The following is a 17,472-nucleotide window of genomic DNA, read 5'->3' as shown; positions in this document are numbered from 1 at the left end:
ATGCTGGACATCCCGCTGTCAAGGAATTTTGCTAATTAGTGAACCTTTAGTGACAAAGACGGCTCAAAGCAGCTCTCTGTCAGGACATTACTCAAAGAACTCTGGTGACTGTCACAGAGGTGCTGTGGTTTGCAATCAGTTTATCCCCAAATTGTTCATATTCTGGAAGCCTGTTCCCCATGCAACAGTACAGAAAGGTGGTGAGACCTCAGCAAGGTGGGCTTAATGGGAGGCGATTGGGTCATCAATGCCCGCATGAAGGAACTAACGCCACCTCACCGTGTGGTTAGGTATTACAACAGCAGACGTATTCCCTCGAGTATGGGTTGTTAACAATGGGCAAGTCTGACCCCTCTTCAGTCTCTTGTTTCCTCTCCTGCCATGTGAGCATTCATACATGTACTCAACGTGGGATGCCATCCACCATGTTGCAATGCAGCCAGAAGGCCCTCACCAGAGGCCAACCTGGTGAGATCATCCTACCCTGGACTTTCAGCCCTAAAACTGTAAGCTAAATAAATCCTTTTCTTTCTACATTACTCAGCCTCACATATTTTGTTATATAAACCCACAATACACAGAGCCAGGAAGGAAATAAGAACTGATGGTAATTGAGTTGCATTTTTTGCCATAGTTTTAGGGGAAAAAAAATAACATAATGATTAGCACAGCTGTGCTTCTGGAAGGCAATGCACACCTACTACACTAGATTTTCAAAATACTCGTGCTTATTCTTCTTATCAAGAGAAGAAAGTTTGAATTATGTTCAGTCTTTTCAGGGAGGCATTTTGTCAAAACACAAAGATTTTGTTTTGGAAGCCAAGAGTCACAAACAGTTACCCAAGGAATTCCGGACTTTGGTCTAAAGCTATCGTAGCATAACAGAATAAAGCCTTTATTTTAACTGACTACAGGAGTGATGGAAATGCTTAAGCTCCAGCTATGTCATCTCTAGAAATACACTCCTACAAAAACCGAAAAAACATTCTTTATTTTACCCCCAAGATGCTTGAAATGAATCCATCTAGAGTTATTTTCTCTTTTCCTCTGAGGGGAAAAAAAAAACAAATTTTCATGATTTTAAAAAACCAAAATAGGAAGAAATAAAGCCCCTTGATATTGCTATTTCTTGGTAGAGTTATTTAAAATTATGCACACTGTTTTTAAAATGATGGACAGACTATGTACACTATTAGAGCATAATGCATGCTAGGGATAAATGCTCCTTTGTTTTCTTGCTGAAGATTTCTCTCCATGACCAGGCACAGCTGTCAGAGCTGCAGCAGAATTCTGCTTTTTTTGGCAGGGAAAACAATTACAATCTGAGGTTTGCTGACTTCTTTCCAAATATAGCTTCCACTTCCACAAAGGTAGCTGACAGGCTACAGGATCTGTGACCACACTGAACACCAGAAAAGAATCTCTTGTTCTAGAAAAGGTGTGTCAAGTCTGTCAGATTCTCCAGGTAGAAGTTTACAATTTCAGTTAGTTAAAGAGATGCTCTGAAATTCAAAAAAGATTGAAGACCCAAGAGGGACAACAATTTTTATGATATTCACCAATCCAATAAGAAGTGTTTTTATGTTACTGAATAAAACCATACAATTTTAAACAAAGATGGTAAAACTCAATCTGAGGAAGCAATGACAAAATACGTGAGGCCCCCATCATAAATCCATCAAAAGACCCAATGTTACACTTGTGTGAATCATCTTTCTAAATGCATTTATTTCAGGAAATAAAGTATGCTATTATGCTACAAATTCCTTATTGCTGAAACTACTGTTGTAAAAAAGAAAAAAGATTCATTTATTTATTTGAAAGGCAAAAGGGGAGAGACTTCCCTCCTCTAGTTCACTCCCCAATGGTCACAACAGCCAAGTGTGGGCCAAGCTGAAGCCAAGGGACAGCAGCTCCATGTGGGTCTCCCACATGGACGCAGGGGCCCAGGTACTCTGACCATCATCTGCTGCCTTCCCAAGCACAGGTTGGGAAGCAGAGCAGCTGGCATTCATATCGGCACTCTGATAGGACACCAGTTGGCAAATGGCAGCTTAATCCGCTGTACCATCATGCCCCTCCTGACCTATTTTTAAGATAAAAGTTTAATTATCACTTAGACGATAGACACCCCACCCCACTGCCACCCCATTCTGAGATCATGAATGCCTAAAGGGAAGGGAATTCAGTGTGTTTAAGTTAGGGGTACTTGTGAGACCTGGAGTAACCTGTTGCAGTGACTTATACACACAGTCATGGACAAAGAGGCCGAGAAAGTGCAGATGAAGTCCTGCTCATCGCTGCCACCACTATGCCAAAGTCACAATGGAAAAATGGGTCTGAATGCACCTATGTTGTGTGTTTGATTTTGATGTAGTTTTAGTTTTTTAAGTTGGTAGGGATGAGATCAAGTAGAAGGCAGGCTTTGCAGATTCAGGAAGATGAAGTGACACTCACGCAGATTGTGCAATATCCTGAGCTTTCGTTTCCTGTGGACTTGTGTGTGCTAGCTCACTGACTGTGTAGGACATGCACCCTATGAGTCTCCCATTCTATTTAAAGCAAATTATCAAGGAAAAGTCTGGCCTTTAGTAGTCTAGGAAACCCAAACATTTGGAGGAAGAATATATCTCATGATTTTTAATTTACCTCTATTTTACTTATTGGCAAATTGAGATAGAGTTGTGATATGAGAAAACATAAATCTATTATAAGACTCAAAAATATACACATTTAGCTCCAAGCCATTAACCATGACAACCAAGAAATCTAACACAGTAATGGTGACTCAGCACTATAACTGTGACCATTCTCTGAAAAAATAAAAAAGAGAGAAATTGCAATACAATCAATCCTAGTGTTTTGTTTATTATTTGATATATAAAGTAAGTCTGGTGCTTTAACAATAAGAGGTTTTTCTTTACCTTAACTTCTAATGTTTCTGCATAGAGTTCCCACTATTTAGGATACCAGGACCACCATCACATGCTGGTACCCCTGTCGTGGAATACTCGATTTATAAAGAGGTTTAAGAGTCTCTTTGATCATTTACATATATCAGGTATTTGCATAGGAAAAAAATAGAGAGAGCTATCAAAAGTGGGAGGATATCTTCTTATAATACCATACAACATGTTTCTATCCACCCACTCCAAGGAGATAAATTATGCCACCTGAGATGTTATCTACCTATTTCAGAGAGGAATGAAAGATATCTGAGACTAGCACATTTCTCTCCTAATTTTCTTCTGCCAACAGTGATGATTTTTGAGCCACTGTACCGACACCACAGTGTAAACACAACAGATACAGCATTTTGTAGTGTTAGACTGAGCAGTGATTCGGAAAGCAGCGAACTGCTGAACTCTAAGTTTGTTCCAGCTTGTTACAAAGACCACAAGTCATTGTTTATTATCACAGGCATCTCATAAGAGGGTCACAATGAGCAAACACTGCAATGAACTCAGCTGCTTACTAAATGAGAAATTTTCTGCTACCAAAAGGAAAGAGACACTAAGGGGTAAAAAGAAAATTTCTACACCCATTTCTAAGATTAGCACATTTGAAAGTATAATTTTTAAAGAGACTCTCATTGTTTAAGTCACTCCTCAAACGCCTTCAGCTGCCAAGGCTGGGATGAGGCCAAAGCCAGAAGTTAGGACCTCGGTAGTCCAGGTATCTCACCTGAGAGACAGGAGCACTGTTATTTGAGTCATCACCTGTACCTCCCAGAGTGAGCATTAGGAGAAAACGTTGAAGTAAAGCCGGGGCTGGGTATTGCACCCGGGAACTCCCATGTGGAATGTGGTCATCTCAGCTGGCACTTTAACTGCTAGGCGAATGCCCCAGAACAGTGGTTTTACCTTCACACTTAGCTGACTCACGTCCAGGGGAGGCCTCCACATCCCTAATTATGTCAACATCAAAAAGCCTGGGCGCCTTTTGTTTTCACTTACGAAGCAAACACGAAAAATCACAGGCTATAAAGCCCCACCTCCTTACTCACGGGCAAGCTTTCATCGCACAGCTTCCTCACCCATAAAATTGGGAGAATAATTAGCCCGTGAGGTTGCTGTAAATATTAAATGAGATAATACAAATAAATCACACAGTGCACATCATCTGTCCCATATATTTTAGCTTTCTAGTCTTGTTATTCCCTTGTGGGATTATTTTTTAAAAGGCTGGAAAATTCATTTTGAACATCCATCCTCTGAATCATCAGTCAGGACAGACTGTGAATTACTTTGTGACATTCTTACCGAACATAAAAAACTCTAGATGCCTCCCTGTTACCATTTTAAAATTCAGTGGATAAAGGTAATTTTACTTAAAGGAATAAATAAAATAACTGGTTAACAATTGAGAAAATAAGACCAATGGGAGACACACCACATACTGCACATTAAAATAATTTTATGGAAAAATGCATAAGAAAAATAATTAGTAATGAAAAAGAACCTTTACAAAGTAATGCAGTAGAAGAAATTTTAACTGATAGGTTCAGCTATATGAAACTGTCAACTTCTCTGGATAAAAGTTAAAAATAATTAAATTACACCAGTTAAGGAAAACATGTACACAAGTACTGCAGCGGAGTGTCCATTCGGGACCTTGTGTTGCAGTATGCAAAGCTGCTTGGGACACACACATCCCATACGGAGTACCAGTCCACGTCCCAGCTACTCTGTGCTTAGCATCAGCTTCCCGGAAGTGTGCTGGAAGGAAGCGGAGGTCGGCTCAAGTACTCGAGTCCCTGCCACCCATCCCATGTGGGAGACCTGAGTGCAGCTGTGCCCTCCTGGCTTTGGCCCAGTCACGCCGTGGCAGTGTGCTGTGGGCAGCTGCGGATAAAACTAGTGGATATTCATATTCATTCTCCCTCTCTCTCTCTCTCTCTCTTTCTTCTCTCTCCTTCTCTCTCTCTCTTTCTCTCTCTGTCTCTTTCTCACTCCCTCCCTTCTCTCTCTCTCACTCTGCCTTTCAAATAACAGTAAATAAATCTTAACAGAAAAAAAGGCACACAGACTTACAGTGAAATGATGGGACAAAAACATTCCATACAAATGGAAATCGAAAGTGAGCAGGCTATTCTTTCATTAGGCAAAATAGACTAAGACAAAAATGGTAAAAAGTTTGAGGTCACTATAAGGGTTCAGAAATACATTCAAAAATAAAGTATGTCTATCGTAAATACATATACACCTAGAGCTGGAGCACCCACTTTTATAAAACAAATATAAATGGAGATGTAATCCAATACATCAGCTGGAGGAATTCAACACCCCTAATGTCATCAAGGGATATATCATCCAGACAAATCAAAAAACAAATATCAGAGCTACACTACCGTATGGACTAACTGCCCCTCACAGTTACAGAACATTCCAATAGGTACAGCATGCACACTTTTTTCATCACCAGATTCTCTAGGACAGACTACATAGTAGGTGAAAAAAACAAGTGTCAACAATTTTTTTTAAAAATTGAAATATGTCCTCTGCCTTGCGGTGCCAGCACACCGGGTTCTAGTCCCGGTCGGGGCGCCGGATTCTATCCTGGTTGCCCCTCTTCCAGGCCAGCTCTCTGCTATGGCCCCGGAAGGCAGTGGAGGATGGCCCAAGTCCTTGGGCCCTGCACCCGCATGGGAGACCAGGAGAAGCACCTGGCTCCTGGCTTCGGATCAGCGCAATGAGCTGGCCACAGGGGCCATTGGAGGGTGAACCAACGGCAAAAAGGAAGACCTTTCTCTCTGTCTCTCTCTCCCTCACTATCCACTCTGCCTGTCAAAAAAAAAAAAAAAGAAATATGTTATGTATCTTTTCTGACTACAATAGAATAAAAACAGAAGTAAGCAAAAGTAACTGTATAAATTATACAGACTTATGGAGACTGAACATGCTCCTTAATGAAAATGGGTTATTGAATAGATCAAAAGGATAATTAAAAATTTCCTTCAAACTAATGAACACAGAAATACAAGATGTAAAAACTTATGAAAAAAGCAAAAGCAATAGTAAGACTGAAGTTTACAGCAGTTAGCATCAAGATAAAAAAAAAAGATGCAAACAGCCAAACAATGCATCTATGGATCTAGAAGAAATATGAAGAAACAAAATCCAGAAGTAGTAGAAGAAAACAAACGCTTAGAGTTCAAGCAGGGGCCAGTGTTGTGGCATAGTGGGTAAAGCTGCCACCTGCAATGCTGGTACCCCACAGGAGCACCAGTACAAGTTCCTGATCCAGCTCCCTACTAATGTGCCTGTGAGGCAGCAGAAGATGGACCAAGCTTTCAGGATCTGCTACCTACCTGGGAAACCCGAAAGACAATCCTAGCTCTTGGCTTCAGGCTGTTTCGTTGGCCATATGAGGACTGAATGAGCAGATGGAAGATCTCTCTCTGTCTCTGTGTTGCCCCCTCTCTCTGCAACTCTGCCTTTCCAATAAATAAATAAATCATTTTAAAAACAAAAAGTTAAAGCACGGGCCAGCACTGTGGCACAATAGGTAAAGCCACTGCCTAGAGCACCAGCATCCCATATGAGCACCTGTTCGAGTCCTGGCTGCTCCACTTCCAATCCAGATCCCTGCTAATGTATCTACGAAAGCAGTGGAGGATTGCTCATGCTCATGTCCTTGGACCCCTGCACCCACATGGGAGAGCTGGAAGAAGCTCCACGCTCCTGGCTTCTGATCAGCCCAGCTCTGGCCATTGCGGCCATTTGGGGAGTGAATCAGCAGAGGGAAGACCTCTCTTTCTTTCTTCCTGCCTCTGCCTTTCAGTAACTCTGCTTTTCAAATAACTAAATCTTAAAAAAAAATTGTCAAATCTCATTTAACAACACATCAGAATGATCATTCGCATTGACCAAGTGAGTTTACCCAAAGGATGTAGGAATGGTTCAACATACACAAACCAATAAATGTAACTCACCATACTTAAAAAATCAAAGATTAAAAAATGCATCCTAATAAATGCAAATAAAGCATTAGGTACATTTCAACACCCATTTATGGTCAAAAAAAAAAAAAAAACCTCAACAAGGTAGACATAGAATATACCTCAACATAACGCAGACTATATGTAACAAACACCCAGACAACATCTTATTTTATGGAGGAAATCTGAAATATGTCCTCTACGATTTGGAACCAGGCAAAGATGTCCACTCTCACTGCTCTTAAAAGGCACACAAAAGGAGGAACCAGGACAGGGGAGAAGGTATCAAAGTACCTCCGTTTGCATATTGCAGGATTCTACATACAAAAAAACTGAGAGACTGCATCAAGACACTATTAAAACTGATTGTGAAGTTGCAGGATACAAAATTAACTTGTAAAAATTAGGAGCATTTTTATACACCAACAGTGAATTCACTGAGAAACTGCTTATACAATCAACCCCATTCACAACAGCTATACACACAAGTGAACACCACATACCTTGGAATAAATATAACCAAGAATGCAAAAGATCTCTACAATGAAAATTACTAAACACTAATGAAAGAAATTGAGATAAATAAGAACCCACATATTCATGAATGGGAAGAATATTAAAATGCCCATACTGTCCAAAGAGATTTACAGACTTAATGCTGCAATCCCCTCTGAATACCGGTGACTAGTGGCCAGTGCTGTGGCACAGCCGGTTAAGCTGTCGACTGCAGTGCTGGCATCCCACATGGACACTGGTTCAAGTCCTGGCTGTTCCACTTCAATTTGGCTCCCATTGGAAGCCAGGTGCATTGTGCACCTGGAAAAGCAGCACAGGATGGCCCAAGTCCTCACCCCTGTCACCTAGGTGGGAGACACAGATGAAGCTCCTGCTCCTGTCTCAGCCCAGGCCAGCCCTGGCCGTTGTAGCCATTTGAGGAGTGAACCAGTGGATGGAAGATCTGTCTCTCACCCTCTCACTGTGATTCTGATGTTCAAATAAATAAACAAATCTTTTTAAAAATGTTAATGACTTTTCCACAGAATTAGGAAAAAATGCTAAACACAAAAGACTCTGAATAACCGAAGCAATCTTGAAGAAGAGTAACAAAGCTGAAAACATCACTACACCAGACTTCAGGACCATCAGCTGTTTTACAAAACATCGTGGTGCTGGCACAAACACACATACACACTAATGAACAACCCAAGACCTAGCAATAAAGTCACATATCTGCATCCAAGTCATCTTTGAGCAACACAGCAAAACATTCCCGGCCAAGGGACAATCTCTCTGGATAAACAATGCTGGTAACCTGGATTTCGAATAGGAGGAATCTGAAACATGTTACCTCTCACCCTAAACAATACTCAACTCAAAATGGATGAACTATCTAAATGTTATGACCTAGATTATAAAACTATTAAAAAACACAGAGGAAACATTAAGACAAAGGACTCAACAACAATTTTTTTTAGATAAGACATTCCCAAAGCACAGACAACAAAAGCAAAAATAGACAAATTGGATTAAATCAAATTAATAGGCTTCTATATAGTAAAAGTAACAATAAACAGTAACTACATCTGGAATAATGTAGGATTTTAACATGATGGAAATCTTGAAAGCCCAACTTGTTAACAAATTTAAATCAAGTTAAACCAACTTTGTTGGTTTATACTTATGTACATGTGTGCAATTAGAATTGTTGCTTAATAACTATGTCAGTGTTTGTCTTGGCAAACCATAAAACACCAACTAGAATAAAAACGAGTCATTTTTTCTCCAAAAAGCAAATATGTGAAAATTTCTGATTTTCATAAAATGTTCTTAAAATCAAAATAAAAACTAGAAAATGAAAAGAATTAACTGTAACATATGTAACAGATAAAGGAATAGTATCTAGATTAAGTAAAGAGCATCTATAAATGGATAACTAAAATTTTTTCAAATATGAATAAACAATTTACATGAGAAAACAAACAGCCAATAGACTTATGAAAGGGATATCGTGTCACTAGTAATTGGAAAAGTGGTTGTGCATACAACTAATCCCTGTCTTCTGTGCATACATCATGGTACATGGCAAAAGGGGCTTTGCAGATGTAATTAGGATAAGGACCTTGAAATTTGGAGATCGCCCTGGGTTTTCCAGGTGGCCTCAATCTAACCCCATGAGCATGTAACTGTAGGGAACTTCTCTGGATGGACACGTTTCACAGAACGAGAGTTGCAGAGATGTGAAGCATGAGGGGACTAAACCTGCCGTTGCTTCAGGAGGGCTAGGTGGAAAGTGTGAGAATGACTACAGGCCCCCAGCAGACACAAATCCAGGCCCTGCTCACAGCCAGCAAAGACAACTCAGTCCTACAGCACAAGAAACCGAACCCAGTCAACAATCTGAGTTAGACATGGAAGCTGATTCCACCCTAGCACTCCAGACAGCAGCGTGACTGTGTCCTCCTGGACTTCAGCCTCCTGAGGCCCTAAGCAGGAGACCCAGCTGGGAGAAAATGCATCCAGGCTTCTGACTCCCAGCACTGTGAAAAACTACGCAGATGTGGCTTAAAGCCATAAATTGGTGTCAGTTCGTTACAACAGCAAAGAAAGCTAAAAGGAAGCTCTAAAACAACACATAGTTAAGCACTTTTACAATGTCAGAATAGGAAAGTATTTTTAATCATGACCTAGAAATCAGAATCCATAAAGTAAAAGACTAATATTTTTCAATCCATAAATATTTATAATTTTTTACAGGCAAAATAAAATAGCTCAAACAAATTTGATCATTAAATGACCAACTGTGGGGACAAGCTTTGTGATACAGCAAGTTAAGCTGCCACTTCGGATCCCATTACAGTGCCCATTCAAGTCCCAGCTACCCTGTGCTTGCCACCCAGCTCCCTGCTACAGCACCCGGGAAGTAGCTGATGATGATTGCAGTACCTGAGTTCTTGCCACCCATGGAGGAGATAAGGATGGAGTTCCCTGCTCCTGGCTTCAATCTCACCCAGCCCCAAATGTTGCAGCCATTTGCAACCACTTGGGTAGGGAATCAGTGAATGGAAGGTCTCTCTCTCTCTCTCTCTTTCTCTCTCTCTCTCTGCCTTTCAAGTAAATAAATTAATCTCTTTTAAAAATGACACACTGTAGCCTGGCACCGCGGCTCACTAGGCTAATCCTCTGCCTGCAGCGCCGAAACCCCAGGTTCTAGTCCCAGTCAGGGCGCCGGATTCTATCCCAGTTGCTCCTCTTCCAGTCCAGCTCTCTGCTGTGGCCCGGGAGTGCAGTGGAGGATGGCCCAAGTTCTTGGGCCCTGCACCCGCATGGGAGACCAGGAGAAGCACCTGGTTTCTGCCTTCGGATCAGCACGGTGCGCTGGCTGCGGCAGCCATTGGAGGGAGAACCAACGGCAAAAAGGAAGACCTTTCTCTCTGTCTCTCTCACTGTCCACTCTGCCTGTCAAAAAAAAAAAAAAAAATGACACACTGTAGAAACTATCCACATTGTCATGGCAGGCAAGAGATTAATTCCTTTAATGGAGAACACTCATAAAAAAACAGAAAATTATAATGAATTAAATGTGTTCAAAATTTATGAAATCTAAAGGTGAAATTCTTAAAAGAGTTCTTCTTAGCAACATGAATTAAAAATTAAATGCAGATAAAATTTTTGATGTGTCAGATGAGGAAAATCTTAACATTTCCTCTTTCTTTTTGCTGCTTTCCCAGGCCACAACAGAGAGCTGGATCGGAAGTGGAGCAGCCGGGTCTCAAACCGGCACCCGTAAGAGATGCTGGTGCTTCAGGCCAGGGTGTTAACCCACTGCACCACAGCGCCAGCCCCATCTTCTGCTTTCTCAGGAACTTTAGAAGGGAGCTGGATCAGAAGTGGGACAGCCAGGACCTCAACCAGCACTCACATGGGTTGCCAGTGTCGCGTGTGGTGTCTTAACCCACTGTGCCATAATACAAGCCCCTAACGTTTTCCTAATATTCAGTGTTAGCATGGATCTAAGAAAATGAATACCCTTGTATGCATATCGTATACTAAAGTTGGTTTTGAGAGATGGACCCTCAACTTTGGTGGGGCAGTCGCAGTCCTCTCGTTGCTCCCTCCTCAGGGCCTTGAGTGTCTTCTGCCTCCTTAGTCTCCACAGAGACTGAGACCCTGGTGTATGCCCCGTCTCTGGCTCTGAGAAAGAGAGAGGAGAGAGAGGAGAGGGAGGAAGGAAGGGAGGGAGAGAGAAAGAGACACGGAGAGAGAGACAGAGAGAGGAGAAGGAGAGAGAGAAGGGAGGCGGGGGGGGGAAGAGAGGAGGGAGGGAGGAGAGGAGAGAAAAAGAGAGAGAGGAGGGAGAGAGACAGAGAGAGAGGAGGGAGGAGGGAGAGAGAGGAGAGAAAGATATAGAGAGAGGAGGGAGAGAGAAAGGAAGGAGGGAGAGTGAGAGGAGGGAGGGAGAGAGACAGAGAGGAGAGAGAAGAGAGGAGAGAGGAAGGAGAGAGAGAGACAGAGAAAGACAGAGAGAGACAGAGTCAACGCTGGCTTATGACCACATTCCAAGCCACTATGTTGTGTTGCAGGAGGCTCTCCCAGCTAGAGTCAGCAGGACTCCATGTGACAACATAAGGGCTTGGAATGTGGTCATTTTGGGGCCTGAAAGGACCCCATGTTTGGTTGGAACATTTAACCTTACAATAGAATTCACTGAAGAATATCCAAATAAGCCATTTACAACATGAATTGTCTCTAAGATGTTTCATCCAAATGTCAATGCAGAGGTAGTATGCAAACGGACATGTTTCAGAACCGCTGGAGTCTACCCTATGATGTGTTTTAACAATTTAACATCCAGACTTTGGGACGAACCAAATCCCAATAGTCCAGCAAAAGGCCAGGGTGCTCAGCTGTACCAGGAAAACAAGTGGGAATATGAAAAGTATGTTTCTGCTAGTGTAGAATAGAGTTTGTAGGATTGCTGACCCCAGGTGGAACAAAACAAGAGGCTGGCCATAAGAAAAGCAAATATTGATGTGTCTGTCACCTTCTTATTCCTCATCATCATTACATTACTAAAAGCAAAATGTACAAAAAAATTTTAAAAAGCAAAAAGTGCTATGCAATTTCCATCTTCCCTTGCCAAGCTGTTCCTAGCCCTCCTACACTTCCTTCCACCTTCTGTGACATCAAATGCACTCACGTGGGTTACTTGCAGCAATTATGAATGCCTAATTCGTTTCCTGTTGTATCTCACTTCCAGTCATTGCACTAAGGTTTTTAAATGAATTATTATACAAGCAGCTCTTAGGCACAGTTTTATGACCAGGATGTTATTCTAAACAAAATGATTGCTGAAGTGTTTCATCCTGGCTGATCCTTCGTTTGGGTTGGGTTTAGAAGTGACATGTGTTTAGAATATGACCCATAGAAAGCAAGGCAGCAAATCCATCTAATTTTGAAAGGGGAATAGCAGCCAAAAATTCTTTATCACAGAATTTTATAAGATTTACTGGTGAGGAGAATGTTGAAGGACAAAGGAGTAGAGCAACTATAGTAACTGACATGTCCTCCCCTTGCGACACAGTCACTAAGCCACACCTGCCAGGTTTCAGAATAGTGAACTTCGGGGGTCTAGGTTTTAAAGAGGCATGTGAGCAGAGGCATGGAAACAACCACCCATTTTTGAGCTAGGAAAGTTGAGACCCTTCGATCTTTTTAAAGGAGGAGAGTGGCCCTAGATAAAGAAACTTCAATCCTCCAGCTTCTTGTCTAGATTTAATTAATTCAAGGAATAGAACATATCTATGGACAAACTATATCCCCCTCAAATTCTGAGCCACTGCTGCGTGCTTTAGCTTCTTTCTCCCTTTCAAAGTTATGGAGTCTGAAAGCCAATGTCTACGATCTTTCTTTCTCTATTGATGTATGGGACAAGGCTTGCTTTGTCTAATATTCCATTGTTACTCTGCACATTTATTGCCTTTTTAAATCTAACTTTACACAAGTAATGTGGAAAATGTATTTTTCAAAATTCATATAAAAATAACCTTGAAATTTTCAAAAATTCTTTTTCAAAAAAATTTCATTTATTGTTTGACAGGCAGAGAGACAGCGTCAAAGAGAGAAAAGAAGAGAGGTTGATGGAGTTTCTTCCAAATTCCCTCTATGACTAGGCCTGGGTTGGGACCAGATGCAGCAGCCAGAAACACAATCCAGTTCTCCTAGGGGGAGGCAGGGATTATTTGAGCAATCACCACTCTTACAGATGGGCAGAAATCCAGAGTTGGAAACTGAAGTCAGCAATTGAACCAAGGCACTCCACCGTGGGATGCAGGCATCTTAACTGCCAGGCTCTCTGCCCTCTCCCTCAAACTGGAACTACGCACCCTGTAGACATACTGAGTTCAGTTTGAATCTGCATCTCAGCGTTAGCCATTTGTCCTGGAGTGTACGTCACTGGTTGGAACACCTGGATCCCCGATCAGAGCGCTGGGTTGGAGTCTGAGCTCTGCTTCCTGTGTCAGCTTCCTGCTAACCTACACACAGGAAGCAGCAGGTGATCGCTCAAGCACTTGGTTCCCAGCCACCCACACAGGAAACCAAGACTGAACTCTGGAATGTCAGTTTTGGCCAGGCCAATCCCAGCTGCTCTAGCCACTAAGGGCATCTGGGGAGTATGTCAACGGTGGGAGCCCTCTCTACCTCTCTCTCTCTCTCTCTTTAATTAATTAATTAATTTCACCCATAAGGAGCTAAGTAAAACTTATACAAGCTGGTATAGAGCCATATTAATTACAGCATTATTGACAGTAAAACAAAAAAGTGAATATAAACAAATAGTTTGTGTAATAAAATATAAAATTCAAAATTAAATTATGAAACATTAAAGTATACCACATAGACATTAAAATGGAAAGAGATCCATTTATTATAGGGAATTTGAAACTTGAGTAATAATTAAGAATCTGCTAATTATGGTTTTCTCACCTCACCACTTTTTAGATGTGTGACCACAAGTGACACATCTATGTCAAATTCTTTTTCAGCAAACCACTGAAAATATCTACCTAAGTTGTCATGGAATTTAATTGAGATAAATATCATTTTCCTACATCAGAACCTTATAAATGTGCTTAGTAAATGATGCTGATTTCAGCTTCCAAAAGAGTTAAAGAAAAATGTAGCAAACTTTCCTAACTGCAGAACTTCTGGAGCCACCAGCAAGGTTCAGTTGCCGTCCCAGCCTATCTTAAAGAAAGCCCGCGCCAGCCGCCCCTGGGTCTGCTGGATGCCTCTTGGTTCTGCCATGTTTCATGGTGTCCCATAATGCATCGGGGCTGCAGCCACAGAGGAGGTGGTCCTGGGATTATAAGATTTATGTCCAGTCCTGCTTCTTCAGTTTTTCCCAGTAGACCTAAAGAGTTTGAGATTAGACTTATACAAGAGAAAACAACTTCCTTCCAGAGTTAATGTCCGGGATAGACGAATAAAGACCGTGCCTTTTCTAGAGAACCTCAAGCCATTATCATGGAGTTAGAATCAACGGAAAAGAGAATTAGCATCCTTGGAATTACTGCAGCAATGACTATGTTCCAATTTGAAACTGCATAATGACAATTCCAGTATCTTCTGTGGGTACATTTCCGGTCAGTGGTGTGCTTGTTAAATGTTTAAGCTCTTCAAGCAAAAAAGGAAAGTCTACATATGCTCATATTTCATAAGTTTATTATAAGTTTTACTGGTAGTGATGTATATCAGGGCTGGCACTATGGTATAGCAGGTTAAATCCCCAGCCTGCAGTGCCGGCATCCCCTATGGGCACCGGTTCAAGTCCCAGCTGCTCCATTTCCAATCCAGCTCTCTGCTGTGGCCTGGGAAAGCAATAGAAGACAGTCCAACTCTTGGACCCCTGCACCCATGTGGGAGACCTGGAAGAAGCTCCTGGCTTCGGATCAGCTCAGCTCTGGCCATTGCAGTCATTTGGGGAGTGAACCAGCAGAATGGAAGATCTCTCTGTCTCTCTCTCTCTCGCTCTCTCTCTCTCTCTTTCTAGCTCTACTTCTTTCTCTCTCTGGCTCTACCTCTCTGTGTAACTATCTTTCAAATAAATAAAATAATTATTAAAAAAAAAGATGTGTATCACACAACTTACAAATAACAAAATATACAATACTAATATAAATAGATATGTACATTTAGGTAATTGATTCTCATAGAATATCTTATTTGATTTTTACCAAACACTTGTATTAATAGCCAAGTGCAGTGTTGAATGAGTGTGGCTCTAGTGTGAATGATCATTGATATTTTCAATTATGTTAATACTTAGAATAAAAGTGAAAATGAAGATATAAGTTGGTGTTTCATTCGTTCAATGACTATGCAAACTAATTCTTTGCTAAATCAGATAATTTTCAAATACTAGTAAAATGCTCTCTAATTTTTTTTTGCTATTTTAAATTTAGTGGCCACAGATATGCACAATGTAAGATTTAATATGCATTGAAATCACACTGCTTCCAAAATATAGTCTTACATCTTTACACTGACATATGCCACAATCAGAAGACATTACTGTGACACTATATGAGTATTTCCTTCAGGAAACCATTTAAACAGAAGGATGTTCATTTGTCATTCTTATTGATGGCCTCCCTTCTACACTAGCTAGGCATTCTACATCACTATCCTTAGTCTGTGGTGCCATGACATTCCTGAACCAAGATGGACAAGATGGGTCCAAAGTGTCCCCACCCAAGATAGACTTTGAAGGTCTCATTTAAGCCACTGTGGTTTCTTTTCTCATTTTCACCCTCTCCCGCCACCATCACAACCCCTACTATTGGGCATCTGTTGAACACTGCAGATCTGGATCTTAGCCCACATCCTGGGTATCCGTAACCGTCGTGGCTGAGCCTCACCTAGAATCCCAAGAACCTCTTAAAGGTGCAGAGCGTCCCTCACACCACTCACATACAGTGCCCGTCACATGTAGTTACCAGTTCACGGTAGGACCTCTCTAGTCTATATGCATTGCCATGAGAGTTCTCCTAGGGCACAATCAGTGCTCCTTCTTGAAAACCATTCTATGACAGACCCCGGTGGCAGCACAGAGTCCAGGCAAACATCATGACACACAAGCCTCTCACAAACTGCTTTCTGCCACACCTCCAGGTCTGTATCTCAGAAATCCTTCTCAGACTTCATCAGTAACAAACGACTTTTGTAAGGGCTGGCTGTTTTCACTTGCAATCTACTTAGATGCTTGTATTTGGATTTATATGTAACATAGGAAATACTGCAGAATAAATACCATATTAGCAATTTTTTATCACCTAATTTACATACTTCTGTATCTAGTGTTCTTCACATTCTACCTTTCCCTCTCCTTCCTATCAAATCCATGTCCTAATTTTTCCTTGATCTTCTATCCCCACTGATGCTATCCTATTGAGAACCTGATACCTTATTTCTAGATGGCTTAAATTGCTCATAACTGATATTCCTGTATTTCTTCTTCTTTTTTCCTTCCAATCCATTGCAACTCAATATTTTTAGAGTCATGAATTACTCCTCAAATCTCTAAAAATAAAGTTATAGAAAATTTCATGACCAAAAGGTTCTGTTTTCTCCTGCATATATGTCACTCCTTCAAGGAAGCTTTTCTGGGACCATGGCTCCATCAATTTCCAGTGCTTTGAACTTAATGATTTCTTAAATTATGTAAAACACCGTGAATTATGTTAAATTGTTCCCTAAATGCCCATCTTCTTCCTCACTAATCTGTATGAAAGTATGAATCACCCCTATTCTGTTTATCAAGCACAGAGTAGGCATTCTAAAAATATTTGTAGGGGCCAGCATCGTGGCATAGTGGGTTAAGCTTCCACCTGCAACACCAGCATCCCATATGGGTGCTGGTTCAAGACCTGGCTGCTCCACTTCCAATCCAGCTCCGTGCTAAAGAACCTGGGAAAGCAGCAAAGGATGGTCCAAGTACTTGGGCCCCTGCCACCCATGTAGAAGACCTGGAAGGAGCTCCTGGTCCTGGCTTTGGCCTGGCCCAACTCTGGTCATTGTGGCGACTGAGGAAGTAAACTAGCAGGTGCAAGATCTCTCTGTGTTGTCTGTCTCTCTCTCTAACTCTGCCTTTTAAAGAAATAAATCTATTTTTAAAATCTGTGAAATGCGTAAGTTAGTTAATGAAGTAAACTTTTAAATTGGCATCAATTTAACTCTCAGAAGGGAAGCCCTACTTTTAAGTTGACTGATAACACCATCAATTAGTGTAAAATTAATTGGCCCTATTCTATTTTTTACTCAAACTCATACAATGGTGCAAAAATTCCATGTGAATGTCACAACAGTGATTCAACATATTAGTTTCCTGCTACTGGTATAACAAATCCCCATAAAGGTATGGCTTGAAAACAACAAAATTGACTGTTACAGTTCTAGAAGTCAGGAATCTAAAACAAGTCACGGGGCTAAAATCCCAGAGTTCTATGAAAAAATCCATTCTCTTGACTTCTCCA

At 41.2% G+C, this 17,472-nt stretch overlaps 1 pseudogene; it reads left to right on the top strand.

Annotated features, from left to right (window-relative positions):
- The first annotated feature begins 425 nt into the window (after positions 1 to 425).
- LOC133765803 (ubiquitin-conjugating enzyme E2 A-like) lies at positions 426 to 11,901 on the top strand (annotated as a pseudogene).
- Positions 11,902 to 17,472: the final 5,571 nt, after the last annotated feature.

Source organism: Lepus europaeus, chromosome 8 (assembly GCF_033115175.1).
Source record: "Lepus europaeus isolate LE1 chromosome 8, mLepTim1.pri, whole genome shotgun sequence".
Lineage (NCBI taxonomy): Eukaryota > Metazoa > Chordata > Mammalia > Lagomorpha > Leporidae > Lepus > Lepus europaeus.
The sequence above is the reverse complement of the archived record's forward strand: the minus strand, read 5'-3'. Positions and strand labels throughout refer to the sequence as shown.